Genomic DNA, 23,988 nt, shown 5'->3' with positions numbered 1-23,988 from the left:
TAATAGAATAAAAGAACTCAACTGATATCTTGCTAACATTTTGCCCTTAATTACTGCAATATATATAATTAATATTGCACCACACTGAATTTCTCAGAAATAAATCAACAACCTATGGTGCCATTTTGGTCAAATACCTAACATTAAAAATTTTTGAATGACTGAAGAGATATTGTGCACTGCCTTTTATACAGATAATGAGTATTGCTCTACCACGCTTTTTAGTCAGTGTCATTTTCTTGGTGTGGAAATGCCTCTTCTGTTGGCGGATCGATGAATAAATTTTAGCTTCTATAAAAATGATCCTTACTAATCATGTGCTCAAACAAATTTATCAATTATGAATGATAAAGCTATTTTAAATAAATAAAAAATTAAAATTTTTTTATTCAAAATTGCATTTAATTTTATATCATGAAAATTAATTAGCTTTAAAAGCTGATAAGAATTTTGTTTGTTTAAGATGTTTGTTTCTACCAAAAATACTTTTTTTCGAATTAAATTTTCAACTCTAAAAGTGAATCATTGATGACATCGTCTTTAAAACACTCTGGCTGTAACATGAGGTTGTATCGTCAAAAAACTCTCTAAATAAAAGTCTCATACAAATATTTTCGATGCATTTTAATCTACTTATTTATTTTGATTTGATATTTTCCTGTGTTTCCTTATTTTGCCTTTTCCCCATTTTGTGCAGATGTTTACCCGGTCGCTGGGAAAGGTTATATATATATATATATATATATATATATATATATATATATATATATATATATATATATATATATATATATATATATATATATATATATATATATATATATATATATATATATATATATATATATATATATATATATATATATATATATATATATAATACACAATGAACAATGAATACAATTGTATCCTCTGTTTAGCGTTGAACGAATTTGTTTGAAAATCTTAATAAGTATGCTGTGGAAACTTTGTTCCATACATTTCGTTCAATTTACTGATCTTATTGAAAAGCGTTCTAATTGTATTCTAATTACCCTTCGAATTGATACAGTATTTCCTTCAATTATAAATTTCAGTATTTCTCGTCATAAAAGTCCTCTATTCTATCATGAATTCATTACATGTGTAAAATGGAAAAAAAGAGCTGGACAATGAGAAAAATAAATAAATAAATGTACAGTAAAGTAGAAGGCAGCATTCCAGAGTTGAAAGAAACATGTAGATTGAACCGATGATCATTGTATTTCCGGTCAATCTCTGTTAATTCAATTTGTTTTTCTTCAATTTTACTAAAATGCCTCTGTCTTCTGCAAATGTTACTGAGCATCACTAAAGCATAAAAAAATAATAAATTTTGCAATAAATTAATAAGTATAATAAAAACAAAAGTATAAAGCATTTTATTTATAATGTTAATTCACTTTTAATGTTTCCTTTCGGCTCTGGAATCCTAGGATATCCTTGAAGAATAGTAGGGTTTCCGAGAATTAGGACTTTCTATTGAAAAGGAATTGATTTTTGAAACTTACAATTATACTTAGATCTAATTAATAATACCTTATACCTTATTTGTTTAAGATTTAGTTTGTTTTTATGAAAAGATTTGAAGTAAAATGACGCAAAAAAAGAAAGCAATTTTTTGTTAAATACATGCAATTTTTCAATAATAATATCTTGAATAAATTAAGAAAAGGAAATGTATTTAGAACATAAAATTACAATGGTATTTCCCACCGCGCTTTTCAAACCAAATTAAGAAACCAAATTCGTATATAAAGAAATATACTTTCTTTGGAACCATTTTCCACGTTTCAGCTTTCATTTCAACGAAAAATGTCAGCCAGCTAATTTGTTTCAGCTCATGTATTTGCATCAAAAATGAATTCATAAATAGACTAAATATAGTTCGAAGAGAGCAAATTCTACTGTAGGAATGGAATATAATGTATACAAATAAAAATAACTTGATTTGAGATTATAGATGATAAAAATTTCCTTCCTCTTATTTAATTTTATGCGGCGTTGAAAAGTCATTTTTTAGTTTAAGACTATCAACGTTCAACTCTGTAGCTTTGTTATTTTAAACCCATTCCGGAAGACAAGTGAACTTCTTGCTCAAGCATTGAGGCAAACTAACCCTCAGGGGTACTAGTTGATTGAACTAATTCTAATATACGTTACATGGTGTAGAAAACCACGAAAACCTCCCACGGTTCGACGAGAGGATTTCTATTGTTCATCTGCCACAGAAGATATTTTATGTCAATGCTGTGATGAGCTCTAGCTCTCTAATTCGCTCATTCTCCTTATTATATTTTTTTTCTGAATAAAGTAGTCTTTTAATGGGTTATACAGTCACAATTCTCGTTATTAACTTTGTTTATAAAATTGGATTTCCGCCGAAAGAAGTCAGATCATTTAAAGTTTCCTAGCTCTAAAAAATGCAAACTACAACCATAAAACAAAATTAATAAATTTTTTTTATTATTTTATTTTATTTTTATGGATAAAATTTTATGTTGTTATTATTTTGAAAGGAAACATGTGTTAGCAAGAATTTCAACATAAACCTCTTGTTTACAAATGGTTCAAAATCAAAATATCCATTTGCAGATTCCGGAAACTCCCGCAGCGAAGAAAAAGAAGAAGAAAAAAAGAAGAAAGTTAAATGAAGGAATGAGGATAAAACGTAACTACTATCGATCACGAGAGAAGAAAAGGGGGATAACTACATTCATCGTCCGTATGGAATTTTCCAGTAAATCTCAAGCCGTATTTGGTAAAAAAAAAAAAAAAAAGAAAAAAAAAGAAGGAAATATTGGAATGCGCAGGATGAGGAAGGGGGGTTGCGACTGCAGCGCCCGTGTTTGTATGACGTCATCAGATGAGGGAAATTCTGCAGCATCCAACACATCATCCGCATCTTCTGGATAAGGGAAATAATAAGAATGGGAGGGCGACTGTCCACTCCGGGATGATACGAAAGAAACGGACGAAAGCGGAATGGACGGCGGATGAGGACCGGATAGGTCCGCAACATCATACCTTACCACCTACATTACTATAGGCAAACGGTGAGTCCACCCCCAATTCAAAAGATTCTTCCTACAATAGTGTGCTCCTGGATAACTTCGATGAAATCTTTGAGAAACAACCTTTGTTTCTCTAAAAAGAATCTTTGCTCCAATATATTTCTTCGTAACATCACTTAAAATGCTACAAATTGTCTTGCAACGGATAGTTTATGTTTCTATCGAAGTAAAAGTTTCATTTCTTCCACGGTTTGTTATTATTATTTTTTTATTCCCAAATCTATTTCTTATTTACTTTAAGAAAGTAACGTGAAAATTGCTTTTGAGCAGTTCTCATAAGGTCTGAGCATAACATAGATTTAAACGTAAGCTTAAATTTGATAAAATTAATCCACAGTCATATTTCAGAGTAAGTTTAAAATTTGATCTAGTTGACAATAATTAGTATAAATAATTTCTAAAATACTCTATAAACGCCGATTTTTTATAACTCTAAAGGGCAAATTTCGGACATTCATACTGTTAGCTGAGCCAATTGTAACACCATACTAAAAAAATAAGTAATTTTTGAACGTTTTAAAATACTAATTTAAATATCAATCGAACGAATAATATCTTTAATATTATATTCGTTATACGTGAAATTTTTTTAGCAAAAGTAATCATAGTATTTTGAACGATCGAAACAACTATTGTTTCAACAGAAAAATACTTTAAAACTTAGTTATCCATCCTTAAATTTTTTAAAAAATATTTTAAAGGCAGTATCGAATCTTTTAAAACCAAAACATAAATGGCGGCAAACGATTTTTATCCGCAATGTTCTCTGGAGCAGCGGTTCGCAATATTTTTCCCTGACGAAACCCTAAACAATCGAGTTTCTTATGGCGGAATTCCAATTTTATAGATAAAGTTCAGTAGCAGTTAGGAATGTATTAATCAGAGAAAGACTACTAATTATTTTAAAATATAAAATGTAAAGACTGAATTTCATTGTTTTATCATTCAAATTAGGTCATGCCTAGTTAAAACAGTCATGTTTTATGTCAGACTATAGTATTCTACGCGTAGCTACCTGTATAAGCTAAACATAAATGAACTAAACTGAATAATGGTTTTCGAAAAATATTTGTTTTAAACGTTGAGAATGGATGGATATCAAAGAATGATAATTTTATATTTTTCAATTTGGTTATTTTATTTTGAATTTAGAACTTTAATGAGAAATGCTGATAGATTTTTTTTAATTAATGCAGATTCTTTTCATAATTTATATACTATATCTTATTATAGATTTTCTTTTTATGTTTCTACTTCTTTTTTTATTGACAATTTACACAATTTCATATAAATAAGCAAAATAATAAATAAAAGTCCTTACTGGTTAAAAAAAAGTATTGACTATCGGCAATGATCACAACTTTCATAGTTTTCTCTATAAATTTATTGAAATCTGATGATTTCGACACTGAAGGTTACTATAGTGATAATTTATTGAAATAGTAAAGTATTTTTCAGAAATAGTAAATATTTAGGGCACATAACTAATATATGTTTAAAATTCAAAGTTAGATTCGTTTAACATTTTTTTTCTCCTTTTAAGAAGTGTTCTTTCTCTTTAAAGTAGTAAATTCCTTTGCCGCTGTTTTGGGTGTCCATCTTTGTTGCATTTTATTTTTGGCTTAAAATATTGAAATTACGAAGATGTGAAGATAAAATTTATGATTGTGCAAAAAGAAAATTAACATTCACTTATCAATCGAGAAACTGTTAAAATAAGAAATACGAAGTGGAACAGTCTGCAGAAGTGCAAATGAAATTACGTGCTTTTGAAAAGGTAAATTTCATTCATAAAATCAACGCGAGTTTTTTTTTTTTTAAATTCTAATGTTTTCAAAACTTATTGTAATTTTAATGAGATTCGTACTCGCCTGGAAAAAAATAATAACTGGTATTTTGTTGCTGAAAATGTCTTAATATTAGCTTCTATTATCGAATTAAAATTTAATATATCCACTAATTTCGGATCTATATATATTTACTTAGAGAAAATAAAATATTCTGGTAACTACAAGCATAATAATATAATTAATTTATACTAATATTATGAATTTTTTTTTTAATTTTTCCGAGTGCGCATGAACTACTGTTGAAGTGCGTTTTTAGCAATTTTTTTCTCTCTCGTTTTTTTGCTTTAAATAATGACTATTTATCCACTTTTGTAGAAAAACTTATTCTTCTCAAGATATTCATTTTATGGGCTTAAGCTTGAATTGATGTTAAAATTAACAATAAAAAATAAGAGAGTGAATGATTAGATGTTGACAGATATAAATCTTAATATTTGTAGAGAAATTTTTAAAAATGTAATAGGCTCAAGAGATAAAAACTGTATCCAATTTGAACTGTTATTTGATGTAAGATTATCGTTAAATACCGTTAACAAGTGAAATTACTTCTAATTTATTGCTTCTTATGCGTCACGTATTCTGTACTTGTAATTTTTTTTTTAATGCAGTTGATTATTTTTCAAATCAGGTATCCGTTAATTTCGTTTCCAGTAACATACGAATAAAAAAAACAAGATGAAATTATAGGGAACGGTAAATGATATGAATGATATTTTTATGATGATATTTTGGAAAATGATGTTTTTTTTAATCGATTTTTAAAAGGGAAAAAACCATAGTGAATGATGGAAAGCTACGGGTATTTTAAAATTTTAAATTTTAAGCTTTAGCTAACACTTAGATAAGACGTTCCCAATTACTAATACTTTGATTCGTTCTATTAATAGTAATCCTATAATTGGAGAATGGGTTATTGTATATATATATATATACAATAACCCATATATATATATATATATATATATATATATATATATATATATATATATATATATATATATATATATATATATATATATATATATATAGATACAAATGGAAAAAACATAAATAAAAGACATGAAGGAAATTAAGATAATTAGTATATATATATGCATTGAAATTTTATTTTTTAAGATATTAGTTGGGCTAGTATGATGTAGTATGACTAACTTTTTGATGACTTTATGATCGAATTATGTTTACAGTAATAATAATTTAAAATCAAAGTGAGGTTTTCCTAGGGGTTCAATGTTTTTAGCTTTTTGGAGGTAGAAAGTGAGTAACGCTAGTATTTTCTATATAATAACTGTCGATTGATATCAAAACATGCCGTTTTAATGAGACTTGAAAAGTGTATTAAAAGTATATTTCAACTTTTTAAAAAAATGTTGACTGGAATTTTTGTACCCAGTATGTATATATTATGTAAAAAAAACATCTTAATATTAAATTGATCATTTAAGTAATGGCATTGAACTAAAAATTACGATATCTGATTTAAGGGGGGGGGGGGTATAATTTGTTGATTTATATGCAAATGAACATCTTAATTTTTCACAGGATATTTAAATGCGTTTCAAATTTGATTGTTTACGTCATTTTCTTAAAGTTATGTATAATCATTAATAAGTCTGAAAAATATTTTGAAATAGTAATAGCTTTGGCTGAAATCAGTGGCAATCATGGCAAATCTTAGTCATCTTGAAATGTAATCCCTACTGTTAATAGAAATCATATGTATTATAAATACGATATTTCCATGCAAATAAATTGATTAAATGATCATCAAATACCGTACATCTAACTTAAAAATGACGAGAAAAAAATTCATGAACAACAATTATTCAAATATTTTCGTTATTTTCCTTTTTCCTTGTTGCTTGGCAGTCGGTTCTAACTCATGCTAATTTAACAGGTTAATAAAATGCGATGTCAAATTCTTTTTTAAAAAAATGATCGACATTTTTAAACTAGTTACAAATAAAAGTAACAGAAATCTCTTGGGATCTTAATATTTTGTAAACATGCTTTTGGAATTTCGGCCTCCCCACCTACTTTGTTCGAAAAATGAGAAAATCATAAACACCCTTCCAAGCTTACACAAAAAAGAAGTCTTCCAGTTTCTACTTTTGTGCTATAACTTCGACTTTTAATATAATTTTTGGTAATAAATTTGAATAAATGATGTAATTTTGCAACAATTAAACTCATTTCGTGAATTTGTAAATAACTCTTAGAAACCTTTTGTGTTTTCTTCTGTGATTACAATTCTTGACCTCAGTAGCTCACAGACAAAAGTTTATTTATGAAGATTTTCTGTTCCCAAACATAACTTTTATTTCAAATTTTAAATTTTTCTGTAATTTTTTACCCAAATTTTTTGTTATATATTTTTTTTAATTTTCAAAATTTTTTGAAAATAATGTGATTTTAATATCTTACGTAGGCATTGCTCATACTCCTCCCCGCTGGCAGGAATAACAAACAAATCACAACCCCTCTCACCGTTTGATGCTTGCGCTATATAGAGTTCTTTGGACCGAAAAGCATCTTATTGGACATGTTTAATTATTCTTTCAGATGAATTATAATATATTTGGAATAAGTGGTCCAAAACTCAGTAAAAAGGATTACTAAAAACACTTTTATCTTGTGCATTTGAAATTAAACTTTAATTTAGTTATTTATTTATTTATTCCTTACGCACCTTTCCAGATTCTAATGGCCATTTTTCAAGAGGTGGAACAATAACATATTAACGACAGCTAGTTTTAAATGGACTCATGAACAAAGATTAATGAGGAGCATTTACCGGGGTTAGTGAGCGGAACAAGCAGGCGTCGTAGATTCCTAATCAATTTTTAAAAAAAGCAAAAATAAAGTAAATATAATTTTTAAAACAAGCCTCATGTGCCGTTTATTCAATGGGATACCTACAAGTGACGTAGTGTGGGTGTCTCGAGCCTGATTGATTGTTAAAACGTGGCTTTGTTTACGTTAGTAGCTGTTCTTTCCATATTTTTCTTCGTGTTAAGTTCCAGGGGTCCCCAACCCTATGCCCGCGGGCACCATGGCGCCCGTCGATCGATCTAGGTGCGCCCGCTGCTCAACTATAAAATATTTCAGTTTTCCATTTTCCCAATAAATGCTATGCAAATACATACTGAAGTACGCTGGCTCAGTAAAGGTAAAGTACTTGAATAGATTTCTACATAAAATTGGAGAAATAAAATATTATCTTGCCACCAAAAGTCATACATTTTTAGAACTAAGAGATCCTCTTTGGCTAGCAGATTTGTCTTTCATAACGGACGTAAGGAAAAAACTAAATTATTTAAACTTGGAGCTGCAGGGAAAGGACAAACATAAAGCAAAAATGATAGAGGCTGTTAACTCGTTCAGAGCTAAGCTAGTTTTGTGGATATCACATTTGAAAATGAAAGTCTCTTGTGCATTTTCCAAACATGAAAAAATTGATAGGTGACAGTGAAATTGACATTTGTCATCAACCTCCAATTGCTTAAAGATCAATTTAATAGCGTCAATTTAATATCATCGAGCCTTTGATAACTTTTTTGTTAATCCTCTTACCAACCAAATAAACGTAACCGTAATAGCAACATACATTCCAGAATTTCTTCAAGTAAAGCGAGAAGTATTGGATATAGAAATTTTGGATCTCCATTGGATGACATTATCCTCAAAACTATTATATCACATGAGAAATTCTGGAATATATTTGAAGGACTAAATTCCATTCCTAAAAAGAGCATCATATTCTCCCAATTATGTAGCGCTGGTCAGCGAAATGCCATGCCAAACATCACATGCCAGTGTATTTCATAAATAATTTTTATACTTCGTATGTTTTGAAAGCAATTTAGTAATCATTTATTTTACACAAAAATATTAATTGCATTCATATGTTAAATTAATTTTCAAAATTTAATTTTTTGTGCACTATATGTAGTGTGTATTATTACCTATGTCTTTTACCCCGTCAAGTATCAATTCTCTTAAGTGATACATTCTATAATCCCTTACAAATATTCTTTCACAATGATTTCAATTCTTTCACCATATATTTCTTACTGAGCACAAAGACAAGCACGAAGCCACGTGGAGCATAAACAAACAAATTATGCATCGAAGTTGTCAGGTACACAAAATCAAAACATGTCACGTGTTACAATAAAATACATAAACAGATAATAAATCTGAGAAATAATTATATTTCAGCAAATTCAATGTTCGATACGGCTCTGTATTTAATAAACTTAATGTAAATTATCCATCTAACTCATGTGGAAAAACTTAACTCAAGTTTGACACGTCATTTTTGTTTATTGACGGCTAGCTGGCTCTGACGTCATAGGTCACGTGTGTGAGCATGTTTGATCTTCTTCTTCTTCTGAAAGTGCAAATACCCAAATGAAAAAAAAAAGTTTTGTAACGTTTCAGAGAACTTCTGAAGCGTCTCCTGAGTAATAATATTTTGAAATCTTAAAAATTAATGTAATAATTAAAAAAAAGCAATTTAATGGAGGAAGCTTTAGACCGTCCATGAACAGGCAAATACCGTCATAGCAGACAAGACAGAGAGCTCGAAAGGTAAAATCTATTTCTGCCCCATGGAATTCCAGATTTCTTTGGTGGCATCAGCATATGAAACCATAAAGGGGTTGTCTGCTTCTAAATTATTTATTTCCTTTTATTTGCTGGCATTTCTCGTTCAGTTAAATTTCGATTATTATTTAATATTTCCCCGAACTATAAATATTTCCCCGAACTATATTACTGAAGGACAATCCACTCTGACGTCATCGCGACGTATTTTATGAAGTTTTTCCAGGCCTAACTGCCTACAACACCCTTTGGCAACACTTAACAGGAATGGTTAGTTGATTCAGTAGATAAGAATCGTTGACACTCTAAGGCAGTGTTCCTTAACCTTTTTGATATAATGGACCCCTTTTAAAAATTTTTAAGAAGTCACGGACCACACCCCTGTGAAAAAAATAATTGTAAAAAGCATCAATTATTAGAAAACATTTAATTTTATTATTTTAATAGTATACAAAATTTTTAAAATTAAAATTTTTAATGTGAAGGTTGCTGCTGCTTTTCCTTAATTAATAAATTGCATTGGGGGATGGTTTTCGACAAAGCAACGTGCATATCATGTTCAGCATTCAATCGATTTCGATGTTATGTTTTTATTGTCACAATTGTGGAAAATCCCGCTTTGCAAAGATACACTGTAGCGAACGGAATTATAGCTGACATAGCTCGCTTTACAAGCAATGGGTAGGCTTTCAAACGTTTTAAAAATTAGTAGTCAGCGGACCCCCAAATTATAACTCATGGACCCCTTAGGGGTTCATGAACCACAGGTTAAGAAACCCTGCTCTAAGGTATATAACATTACCGTTTCTGTCATATTTTTATTCCATTTTGTACGATTATACTTGTGCACGAATAAATGATTAGTAATTCCTAGTGATTTATTGTTTTAAAGTTGAGTTTTATGCTTCATTTCAATAAAAATTATTGCATTAAGATTGCAATACGTGGAGTTATGAAATTTTTTACAGATTTGAAATTTTTAAACATTGTGCATTAATGTATGGTCATAAAATAAAATTTTTAAAATTAAATCCTTATTTTTTATGTGCGATTTTAGAACTATTACTGAAATCAAATCTGAAATTAATTTTGATCCTAAGGCTACAATTTTTTTAAAAAATTTTATTTTTAGTTTATTTTTTGAGGAAATGTACAAGTTTAAAATTGTTACACGTAACAGGGAGTTGCAGAAATGTTGCGACAATTTTCTAGTGGAGTTGGAGCACATTATCAAGATTAAAATTGCATAAGAAACCATGACTGGAAATATCGTGGAAGGCGGCTAAGGGGTGTTTCCTATTACGGTATGTTCCGATAAAGAAAAATTTCATAATAGGGAAGTGCATTTATATGTAGATTAGTATGATGACATTTTCAGTCCTGGGTTCCAATACAATTTTAATCCTGATGATGTGCCGATTTGTAGCAATATTAAAGCGACCCCCAGTTATTTATAACGTTTCTAAACTTGTACATTTCGACAAAAAATAGATTAGAAATATCATTTTTTTAAAAAGATCTGTAGTTTAGAGAGAGAAACTAATTGAAGATTTGAAATCAGCGATACGATTATAAAAAATCATCAATTCAATTAAAAATAATAAAGGAAAACGATTAACTCATCAGTCTAACTAATAGTTAAGCGTTTTGCAGTAGTGTGGCATTAAAATCGTTTGGGCTAGACTGTTGCCATTTCGGCACGTATCAAGAAAAAACATGTCGCCTTTTTATATGCTCTAGCATAAAAGTAGAATATCTTTATTAACTAAAGGCTTCAAAGCAAAAGTGTCGTTCATTTATTACATTAAAACCTAATCACATTGATTCAACTTACAAAGTAACATTTTATGATATTATAAATGCATGATATATTAGTTTCTGTTTTACATTGCTACCTCTAATCATGTGATATTTATTTTATGTAATGTATATTTTATATATGTGTAACACCATAAAACAGAAACTGTGGATGCAAGTGGGGGAGGGGGATATAAAGATAGCTTATGCAATTGATACTTAAAATCCTCTAAAAAAGGATTTGTCAGTAATAACTATAGGTTAGTAGTTCTAATTAATATCGTATAAGTTTACATGTCTATGTATTAGTAAGATAAAATATAATCAAGAGAAATCCATATATTATAAGATGAAATATCAGAAATCTATGTATTCTAAGATGAATTATAAGTATTATAGGATTAAATATACTTTAGAAAAGTCTAAGCATTTTAAGACGAAATAAAATTAAGCGTGAAATACATAAATTTCCATCCACATTCGAGAGAATTTTGAATTCATTTGGTGCAATGGGGAAACTCATATTATTTTCACTGTTATCTCGGGATATAAGCGACTCGAGTTAATTAAAAATTTCTTTTATACAAAGATAATTACGTGGAAAGATTATTTACTAATAATTATTTATTAAATTGCAGTGAAATCTCTCAGAAGCGACCACTCTCTGTTCCACAGTAAAATGGTCGTTAGTGGAGGTGGGTGGTCCCTTAGGGGTTGCCTCCATTGACTCTAAAATGTTATCGAGGGTACAAAATTTTTCGCAAACGATTTTAACTTTAGTCAGTGTTGTTTTCTTGTTGTGGAAATGCCACATGTGTTCTAGTCAGGAAAATGGAATGGATGAATAAAACTTAAGTTCATGCGGATGTTGCTTCTGCCCTTTGTAGTCCTTGGAAGATTTTTACTCTTTAAATTTACTTTTAAAATACGCGATGCCATGGGGTTCAGAGAAATGGTACCAATGGCAGCAGGGGGAGCCAGGATGGGGTGAGTTCATGATGTTAAAGATCAATTTGGAACACCGAAACGGAGAGCTCATGAACGTGAAAGTCAAGAAATATCTTATGAATAATCAATGTAAAATAAAAATCTTTAAATAATAGAACTTTTTGAATATCAAACCTGTTTACGCTTTGATTGTAAACGTTAATTTCGCACGACGAAAAAGATGCCACTTAAAGGGGCGTATGCAAATTAATTAGTACTCACTATTAATTTAGTTTGTTAATCAGGGAAGAAAAATCGCGCTTTTTCTGAAAAAAAAACCACTTCTTTTTTCACAATCAAAACATGATTGAAAAATAGTATAGTTTAAAGATCGGTCATAAGTTCTTCAATGTTAATTTCTCTTTTTATGTACTTTGCTATTTTTCGAGAAGCTTTTAAACGAAATTGAAAATTTTTGCGCTCAATAATAAAATCCATTTATTCAAATATAGTTTTATGTAAGGAAAAAATAGAGTTTAATATAACTTCTCATTTCTTATTACTTTATTTAATGAGCTTTGAAACATTTTTGAATTGTAAGGAATGCAAATTTTTGCTTTAACACTCTAGGTGACGAAATGCAAAATCGCCTGAATAGTTCTTGAAAGGAAGGCTTAAAAATATTGTTCTCTTAAAATGGTGAGAAAAAAAAATTATGTGTTGCTAAATTTTGATTTTTTCGACGCTAATGAAATAAAGTAATAGAAATTAACAAATAACTATCAATAATTTTTTACACGAAACTATTTTTGGATTAACGAATTGTGTATAAATTTTTGTTGTTGATTTTCTTCATAAACAAGCGAGTTCTCGAGATATAGCGAAATATGCAGAAAGGTGAAAGTAACACAAAAGGGTACAAATTTTCTACTGTTCTCGTGTTTTAACTAGTGGCCCTTATTTTCCAAGCTTCGGCTACTCCCTATATCTTGGGGGGTTTTATGGCCAGTAAGAACACACAATTCTGTAAAATATCTTTTATAAAAGATATTGCACACTATGCTTGACTACACAAGACAGCGTATTGTATTGAATGTCAACTTAGAAACCATTCTTGCAAATATAACTTTACTCTTTCTGTAAGAGGCTACCTCCACCCCCCCCTGCTCGCTTTGCTCGTCAATCACAGCAATTTTTTATTTCCTAACGATAAAAAGTTTCTCCCACCAAAAATTAAAAACAATTTCAATTAAAACTTTTTTGACTCACTTTCCAAAAAAACTTATTTGAACTACTCCTTAAAAAACAATTCTTTTTAAATGTTTATTAAAAATTGTAAACGAAAAGCATTTTTTACGTTCTAAATGTTCGATGTAGTACACTTTTAAGTAAAAGCAATTGTGCTTAGATTCTAAATTATGCAATTGGAACACAAAACAGAATTTATTCGTAACTATCTAAACACTTGTAAATGTACAATAATAGTAGACAATAACTTTATATCAATAATACTAAAATCAGTCATAAATTTGCACTTAAATTTTAAAAGTATTTTTATGTTTTCAAACAATGTTACTGCGAAATAAAAATATTTGTTGTCAATTAAAAATGTTATTACTGTTTAACATTTGACAGAAAAGTAACTAAATATGAATTAAACACATTAAATGTTTTTCGGTAGTAAAGTAGCTATAGGACTTTAGGTTATTACAGTTTCCCTTAAACGCATTTCTGGTAGGGACAGTAATTACAAAACGATAGTTTTTTCTCAAATAGAGAATTTTATAAAAGTAAGCTATTACATTTTGTTCAAATCAAAAATTTTCTTCCTTGCTTAGATGAATATTAGGGGAAATTATATTCAATAAAGTCAGACGCAGATTTCTTAAGGTAAAATTAAGTTATTTGATCTTAAAGACATATTGTTGGTGTTTCTGGAAGACATATTTCATTCATCTTGAGCTATATATAGTGCTTTTTAGCACTTTTAGTACATTTGACAGTAATTACACAAAAGTGAGGGACACATAGAAAGTGATAAGTAGAACAAAATATATAAGGAATATTGATCATAAATATTCAATTAGACAGTAATACTATATTAGAATTTGCATGAATTTATTTCTGTAGCGCTTTCATAACATTAACTTAAAAAGCTATATTAGTTAAAAGTAAATTATTTAAAATTACTGAAAAATAATTTAACGTAAATTACTTAACTTATTGAACTTAAATGACTTTAATAGCTCAGAAATATGTATTGAAGACGCAGGTATAATATTGTACCGATAATTTACTTTTTGAAAATATAATTTGAACGCAAAATGTGTTTCTACGTATTTTTTAGGAGTATTTTAGGCAAAAAATACTATTGAAATAGAAAAATAAATATTTTAATGGAAAATATTGTTTTAGGACATAAAAGTTAACGAATTGAGAAAATAACCCATATAAATATCAAATAATGGTGTCGCAGGGTCCAAAGTAATCGGTGATAGTACGAAATTCTTCCGTTTTGAATGCATCAACCTGTTAATTAAAAATGGGAACGAAATCAGAAATTATTGCTATCTCAATGAATAGTTTTAAATACGAGCTATAAATCTCTATAAAACATAAAAATCGAATGGCCTAACATAGTATTCCATGATTGTTGGTGCATTTTTATTAGTTGTAAAATCGCATGGCAGAATCCAGTTTTCCAACATTAATTAATATATTTATGGTTATCATCAGAATAAAATTATTAAAAGTCATAAATGTATCGTTTTCCTATAAAATATGTTTGCATTTTAAAGGTAATATTTATTTTTCTTATTCCTGTAATATTTATTATTCTTATTCAGCTCAGCTATTATCATGTGTTTGGTTTTAATTGTTTTCTAAATTAAAAGTTAAAAAACTAAAAGAGTTGTTACTTTGTTATAATGCAATTCTGTGATATTACCTTGCTATGCTGAATTTTAAGATAAACTTATTTAAATTTAATAACAATAATAATCGTGTTTAAATTTAATAACTGCGTTACAATAACTGCGTTATTACCTTACTATGCTAAATTTTAAGGTTAATTTATTTAAACCAGTTTCTAAATTTCTTGACTTTTGGGCTACATTAATATAGCATTATAAATAACAGTTAAAGAGATTCTTTAAATAATTAAAAAATTCGATCAGCTTCATACAAATTGTGATGTATGCACAAATTGTGTTTAATATATTCTGTTTTGGTAAACGAAAATATTAAAATATGGTTGTGCACTTGCCAATTTTCTAATAACAATATACCTTAAATTCTAAATGTTATTTTTAAAAAGGATTGCTAAGCAAAATTATTTATGTTTACTAAGCGATCTTAATAGAATCACCCGAGAAATGTTTGGATGTTGGGACAGAAACATAAGCAAACAGAATTCCCTTCAGTACTTATACAATAAGTATAAAAATTTCAACTTCCGTAGAAAAAAATGTTTTATGCAAAGAAACGGCAACTTTTGCGAAGCAATCATCGGGTGGCAGAGAAAAAGATATTTATTCACCCTAGTAATCGCTAATAAATTATAACCAGCTTAGTTTAATTATCATAAGGCTTAGCTAGATCAAGTAAGAAGAGCCAAAAATGTGATTTATTGAAAGATTGGTTTTATCAGGTTTTTCGCACTAAATAAAGACCCTCTAAGTTTTGGCCACAGAACAAATGCATATCTTCTAAAATCACCTATTAAAAAATATCAACACATCATTTGATTCACACATTGCATGTAAAACCCTTTTCTGTAAAAGTGTCTTTCTTACAAGAAGATCATGTATGTGGGGAAAAAACTAAGTGACTTCGCCAAACAGAAATCCTTTCCACAGGCTTTGTTAAATAATTTTTCCCCCAAATCACTAATTTTATACATTTTATAATTATCAAGGGTAAGATGTTGATAATCAAAAGCAATTTTGGTAGTTTTTTTCCTTTTATAAAATATTATTCATGTTTTTTTTCCAGTATTTTTTTCTTCTTTTTTGCAATTATTTCTTATAAATTTTGAATAATATGTAAGATTTAGGCAATTAAAGAGAATTTTGCTTGTAAATTAGTTTTTTTTGTTTATAAACTCGTGTAAATTCTGCACTAGAATATTTTTGAAATTAAAAGTAATACCAAGCCAGAGTAAAATTAATGAAATTGTTTCTATAAAATATTGTAGTAACGGCAAACCCAATACAACACATACCGTAAACCGGGGCGAGTCTACCCATCCAGGGGCGAGTCTACCCATTTTAGTTTTATTTAATTTTCACTATTTTAAATTGCAAATAAATTTTTTTTACCAATGGAGGACTTAGTTCAGACTCTAAGGAAGATGGCGCTGTGGCGCTGTAGTAGTTTGATCCGTTTTTATTTATTTGGTGTCTTTTTAACCGACCTGTTCAAACGTCTTTTGAGAGATTTGTATTGAAAATCAGCAAACTTTCAGTTGGTGCTCCGTAAGTATATTATTATTATTACTATTTTCACTTTGGTTAAGTGATAAACTTATCTAAGATTAAGATTACATTAATTTTATATGAAAAAAACAACAAAAAGAATGTAAGTTTTGCTGTTGTAAACAAAAAGCCAGAATTCGCGGGGCGAGTCTACCCATTCGTATTTAGTTTTAATAAAGCATAATAATATAATTTAGAACTTTGTTTACATTAAAATTAAGTCATTTTAAATGAATTTGAGTATATTATTTTAATTCTGCATTGATAAATTTATCATTAATAAGAAAATTTATAGGTTAAATATAAATGTAAATATAAAATATGCTTATTTTACCTATTTTTTCAATTTTTATATTACAAAATTAAATTTTTTTTATTTAATGCAAGTTAAATAAATTATTATTTATTATTACTGATGGTTCGAAATTATATTCGCAAAACAAATGGATTTAAATGTTAATATTTTGTGATTATAAAGCGATTCGACGAAGTTCTTTCACCAGGTCAGATAATTGACATGAATCCTGAAGGTGTAATAGTTTCTTTTATGGAACGTACACTGAAAGCTTGGCGATGGCCAACTGTCGAAGATCGAGAGCTCATTCAACGAGAAAACATTGTAAGAAAAATCACACCTCCCAAAAGAATGGGAAAAGGATTTTTCATGATTCCCAATGTTTGAATTTCGATTTTGTTAATAATCTTTAATTATTATTATTTATTAATTATTTACTAATTGTAAATTTGTATTAATTTTAATTTATTTTTATCAACAATAATCAGAAAAAAATGCTATTTTATAATGTTAATGATTATAAAAACAAAGCTGTGATCAAAATGTGATAATCGATCAAATACTCAATTTGTGTTATTTTATGAATAAAAAAATGGAATATATAATAGAGTTATGAATTTTACTTCATAAATATTCTATATAGTAACTAAAATAACAATTTAATAGTAAAATTTGATTATTTACAATGTTAACATTCATTTTAGTAGAATGGGTAGACTCGCCCCATACGAGAGATTTGTCAGCAGTTCTATAAAAATATACAGTAACAGCGTAACTGTTAATATTTTCTAAAATCGATTTCACAGCTTTAAAGAGGGATAAATAGCAATTCCGAAACACCTATCAAAAGCCTTTTTTCTTTCATATTTACAAAATTTTGACCACTTGAAGGTTGACAAACTGAAAAGATGGGTATACTCGCCCCGGTTTACGGTAGCAAAACTATATTATGTGAGTCAATTAATTTAAATGATTTTAAAAATAAACTGACTAACTTTAAGAATAAAACTGGCTAAATTTGCACGTAAATAGAAAAAAAATGAAATACATATTAATCGCCTGCTTTACAATGCTCCTAAACTAGAAAAGCGAAAGGTGGTTAAATTTGAATTGAGTAATTATACAAAAATAAAACGCCAGACAACATACGCGGTGCCCATTTTCCCCCCAGACCTTGTAAGTTTTGTGAAAAATTTAGCATACGTAAAGCATATCACGCGACCAATCCTGTAGTAATAATCTGGCTTTGTCTAAAAATAAAGTGGGAACAACAAAAGATCACAAGTGTCAAATACTTGTGTCAGAATACAAAGAAAAACAACAATTTGCATATCATAAAAATAAAATAAGAAAGGAAGATAAGTAGAGTTAGATGTAAACTTAGATGCAGGATCAACAATAAATTTTATTCCATGGCACATTGTATCGAAATTAAATGTCCTCGTTAAAAGTTATGAAGGGATAAATGTGACCCAAACAAAAGGAAAATTAACACTTGCAAAAAAGTGTACCTCTCAATTTTATTGTACTAAAGAACAATGCCATACTGGAGGTTCAATCTTTAGGTGATTTTCATATCGGTATTAATTGTATAAAGTAAATTGTTTTCCATGGAAACCGAAAAATTATCTTTTTTCACCTCTGGAAAATCATGATTTGACTGTACAAATTATAACTGAAAATTCAATGCATGATAGCAAAAGTAAACAAAGAAATAATAAGACAGAAAAAGGGAACATTACGCAATGATGCGACAAAGAAAATAAACAGAAATAAATGTTGTAAGGAAAAGAGAAAAGAAAACGTTTAAAAAAATCTAAATATTTCGAATGTTTCTGAGATAAGTTCTGGTAACGGAAATACAATTTATCAGAATGACATCTGCAAAACAACGGAATTAATAGAAAATGTCAAAAATTCTGATTTACTCGAAATTTTAAAAGAGTATAAGAACATTTTTGCTAAACATAAATTTGTTGTTGGAGAAATAAGAATAGAACTACTATATTTATAGAAATAGAATTATATTTTTGAGGTCATGTAAGACATCGCCAAAACAACGAGAATTGATCGAAAGCAAAATCCGGAATTTATTTAAAATAATACTTTAAAAGCAAATTCTTCGCCATTCTCTGCTCCAGTAACAATTGTGTTTTGAAAAATATTTAACAAAAAGTAGGTTATGTGCAGATTTTCAGAAATTGAATCAGGTGACAAAGTCGGATGCTGAACCATGTACCCCTAATCGCAACATTAATTGATAAATTAGCCAAGAGTTCTTTTTTTCAGTAAAGTCAATTTAAATGCAGTTTATTGTATGTTAAAAATAATCCAACTAGATGACACAGACACATTAGCATTCGCTACACATAATGGGTTTTCTGAACGGTTATGTTTACCCTTAGGTTGGAGGAACGCCCCAAGCGGTTTTTTAAAAAACTACTCGTAGAATTTGAAATAAAGGTTAAAAAAATTTTGCTCCGAACTATTTTGATGACATAACAGTTTTTTTAATAGTTATTCGGAATATTTAGATCATATTAAACAAATTTTTCACATATGTAGGTAAGAAACTATAAAATTAAAACTCGTTTTGCGAGTAAAATGATTTTCTGGGTCATAAAATACCTAATGGGAATGTAACACTAAATAATACAAATATTGAAGTTAACAAAAAATTGAAATCTCCTACAAATATGAAATCAATATAATGGTTCTTAGGATCCATTAATGTTTATAATAAATTTATAGATATATATACAAAAATTCGAGATCCAGTAAATAATATGTTAAAAAGTGAATATAAGCAGCTGAATGTCAAAAATTTTTTGAATTGCTAAAATGAGCTTCGATTAGTAAACCAATTTTGAAAATTCTCATGATTGTCATATTTTTGTTAACGCAAGTACCAATTGTATTGATGCTATTTTGAAGCAATGTGATAAATCTGGTCTTTTGTATCCCGTAGCATTCTACTCTCGCTCAATGAAAGATTAGGAAAAGAATTATTGTATCATTGAGCTGTAATGTTTCGCAATTGTGGATAGCTTAAAAACATTTTCTCAAAGAGAGATTATTTCACTGCTCATTACATTTGAGAATGTATGATTACGTAGTAAAATATACAAAAGATAGTACAAATATTAAAGCGAATATGCTTTCGATAGAACCACCAGATTCAAAATTAAATGCAAACAATGATGGAAGTCAGGTATGACAGTTTTCGCAATGAAATTATTGAGGTTGACGAGGTTATTAAGGTTCAAAAATGTGACAATTAAACTAGAAAACTTTCTGAAATTTAGAAATTAATTATGACTCCATAATGAAGGATTTGCTAATATTGTACTGTGTCTTTTTCATTACGATTAAAATTGCTCAAAATTGTGTCTGAAAAATTTGAACATTCTGGTATTTAGTAACACCTTTATATTATTGGCAAAACATTACTTCTGATGTAACTAAATTTACGTGACGTTGTCACACATGTCAACTCAATAAGAAGCCCCACAAAAAAGATTTGGGTTTTTACAATCAATGCCTCCAGTTGATAAACCATTTGACTTTCTAGGAATTGAAAATGTTGGTGGTCTAAACCAGTGTTCCCCAATCTTTTTATCACCGCCGACCTGTTAACGTTTGATAATTTTACCGCATGCTGGGGGGTGGGGACGGGACGTTGATTATTTATATTTCAGATAATTTTGATTTATTAATTTTAATTTAATTGCATTTAAACATGCCTTTAAAATAAAATACAGTTACACCAAAAATAAATATAAAGTGATTTAACATTTTAACTTTCTGGAACGTTAAATCAATAAGAATCCTGAACTTGTTTCTTTGCAATGAGACGGTTCCATCTGGGGATAATTGGAGATAATGATACATTACAAACATTAAAAAATTTATGTCCCTATCTTCGGGGGCCCCTTTTTTTTTAAATAAATAAAATTTTAATGGAACACAAATATTTTTAATTTGGGGTATAAATCTAGGAATTTAAATTTAGTTTCAATGAAATGAGTGGTCCGGTACCATTTGATCCACGGACCGAGGGTTGGGGAACACTGGTCTAAACTATTATAATTCAACTGAGAAGTATTTGAACTTAATTATTGGTCACCTTACACGATATATATATATGGGTTTCCGCTTCAAAATTAATTACAGCAGAAACTTACAAAACTTTTCTTCATCAAATTTTTCAAAGTCAAAGATATACAAATTTCTTAAGTGATACAAATGCAACTTTCACATCTTCTAATTTTCAAAAATTTCCTTAATATCAAGAAGTTTATCAGCTTTTAACTACAGCTCATAGGCCTGAAATTAATGGTACAGTACAGAGACTAGGCCAAAGAATAACAACGCGCTTAAAGTGTAAAATTAATGAAAATTCTTCCTGGATACCGTGGCCTAAATTATTGAAAGAATTTGTTCCTAAATATAATTCGATTCCTCACTCAGTTACGTAATTTCTTCCGTCTTTTTTTTTTAATAGGATAAATCGATATGAAAATTCTTTATAATAGGATATACTTCAATAGGATACCTGCAAGTGATGTGGGTATCGAGTGATGTGGGTATCTCGATCCTGATTGGTTGTTGAAACGTGGCATTTGTTTACGTTAGAAACTGTTCTTTTCATTCTATTTCGAGTAAGCCAAGCCCATTACGTGTTAATTCTCTTAAATGACGCATTCCAAATTGTTTCGCAAAGATTTCAATTTTTTCACTATATATTTATTTACACAGAGACTTAACACAAAGACAGGCGTGAAACCATGTGAAACATAAACATATAAACAAACTAATTATGCATTGAAGTTGCTAGGTACACAAAACAAAACTATACCACATATGTATTATAATAAAATACATAAACAAATGAAAAATATAAGTTGTGTAAAAGATGCAGACGAGAAAGAATCATATTTCAATTAATTCGATGTGTGATACGGTTCTAACTTATCGTCAATTAACATTCTAACTTATAAAGAAAAACTTAGCTCAACTTTAATACGCCACTTTGCTGATAAAGATTAGCTGGCGCTGACGTCATAGGTCACATGGTCACATAGGTCACATGGGTATGGAAGGTCTTCTTCTTCTTCTTAAAGTACGAATACCCAATTGAAGAAGCTAGAAAAATAGCAGCTGAAAAGACAAAATCAGACCACAAAAATAAAGTTTAATACGATTCTAGGTTTGTGAATATAAACTCTTCACCAGATGAAGCAGTCATGTATGAAGAGTTAATATATCCTAATACTAGAAAGTTCTCACAAACTTTAATTGGTCTTTATAAAAACATTCAAAGGATGTCAGATGTGAATTATAATCTATGTTACATATAAAATTTAAAATAAAATTTCAAATTTTGCATTTGAAATTTTAAATAATGTATGAATATAATAATTAAAATAAATATATTTAAAAAAATAATAAATATAAATAAGAATATACTAATTTTTCGTTCTTCAAGAATATCAAAATAGTATTGCTGTATCAAATGATTTTTGATATTCTGTAGTGCTGCCACAGTTTGCCTGATACAACCTGTTCTTTTATTCAAATTTTGCAACTATTTTTTCCCCAACTGCACTGCTGTTACCAAAACCAATTTGTGTAGTTTCTTTTTTTTTTATGAGTCTTCCTCTTTCTGCCTAGGCTATCTGTTTGAGATGGCCTCTTTATGGAAAAAATAAACACTTGTCTACCAAAATAAGTACTAGTCTGCCAATTTTTAGTTAGGAGATTTAGCCAATGAGAAGGCAGTGGAGAGTTTTAGTGGTAGTTTGGAAGCAGGATCATACAGAGAGAAAAGAGAAAGTGGGCCCACAAATGAAGATAAGACTTAGTTTTTTTTATTTCTTTTTATTTATTCTTTCTAGCAGTGCAGCAAATGTTTATAGTTGTAACCTTTAGTGATCTCTCTAAAATTATTTAATTTATTATTTGTATTGCTTTGCTTAACTTGATATTAATGTTCTACCACATGTTCGCACTCATGTAATGGTAGTGCTTAATAAGTAATAAATAAATTTATCAGCACTAAAATTGTATAAAATAAATTAACTTCTTTTGATTAGACAAACTTTATATTTCTACTGGATGTGCATTCGTTGGTGTTGATTTAGGATTAGCTATAGTTGTTGAATATGTTAAGATTCAATTGTAGCCACTTTTAACCTTTGATAAACACACAACGTATTTCTCAGTTTAATATTCCACCATAAATCACCCAAATCGTCACCACAAATCTTAAAATTTGAGCTCTGTTCAGCATCGACACTTGCGTTGGAAGGATATATTTATTAAGATTCATACTGCTTCACCTAAATACATCTTCATCTGAGGTTTAAAGAAACATGGTTCCATTTGAATAAATGTTTCAAATTACCTTAGTTTTTATCGTACAATAGTTCTGATCACGTGACGTGTTTCTATTAGTTTCTAGAAAAGTTAAACTGACCCTCTCCGCCCCTGGAGATATTTCTTTGTTATATTGAACTGCAAGACTTCTCATAGAGAGCAAATAATGGACGAAATTTTAAAAAAAGAAAAGTTAAACTTTTAAGCATTTCTTTATGCAGATGCATCAAATTAGAAATATGATAAATTAGTTCGTTGTGTACTCTTAAACAAGTCTGTAAGAAAAAGTAAAAAAAAAAAAATTATGAAATTTACGCAAAAAAAAGAACCTAAAAATATGACTTAGGTTATTTTCGCTCAAAGAAATAGAGGGAAATTCGTCTGTTTAACAGTCCGTATCAACATTGCACTACATGTTAGATATTGCAATCTTATTTACTTTGCCGTGGTTGCAAACTTATTTTGAATTATAAATTAAAGCTATGTTTAGATGAATATTTTAATCTTATCATTAGGTAAATAAAATATTTGAAATTAAATTTATGAAGCATGTTGAAATAAAACTA

The 23,988-nt window shown here is 28.8% G+C and overlaps 1 protein-coding gene across 1 annotated transcript in view; it reads left to right on the top strand.

Moving 5' to 3' along the window:
• Positions 1–2,823: 2,823 nt before the first annotated feature.
• The window catches only part of LOC107451458 (uncharacterized), a 41,546-nt gene continuing 20,381 nt past the window's right edge, over positions 2,824–23,988 (top strand). Inside the window, exon 1 of the mRNA XM_016067554.5 lies at positions 2,824–3,074. The gene's annotated coding sequence lies outside the window, so the exon portion shown is untranslated. The remainder of the gene's footprint in view (positions 3,075–23,988) is intronic.

The sequence above is a fragment of the Parasteatoda tepidariorum genome, chromosome 8 (genome assembly GCF_982258835.1).
Source record: "Parasteatoda tepidariorum strain Cologne lab strain chromosome 8, Ptep-v5.0, whole genome shotgun sequence".
In the NCBI taxonomy this organism is placed as follows: Eukaryota; Metazoa; Arthropoda; class Arachnida; order Araneae; family Theridiidae; genus Parasteatoda; species Parasteatoda tepidariorum.
The sequence above is the reverse complement of the archived record's forward strand: the minus strand, read 5'-3'. Positions and strand labels throughout refer to the sequence as shown.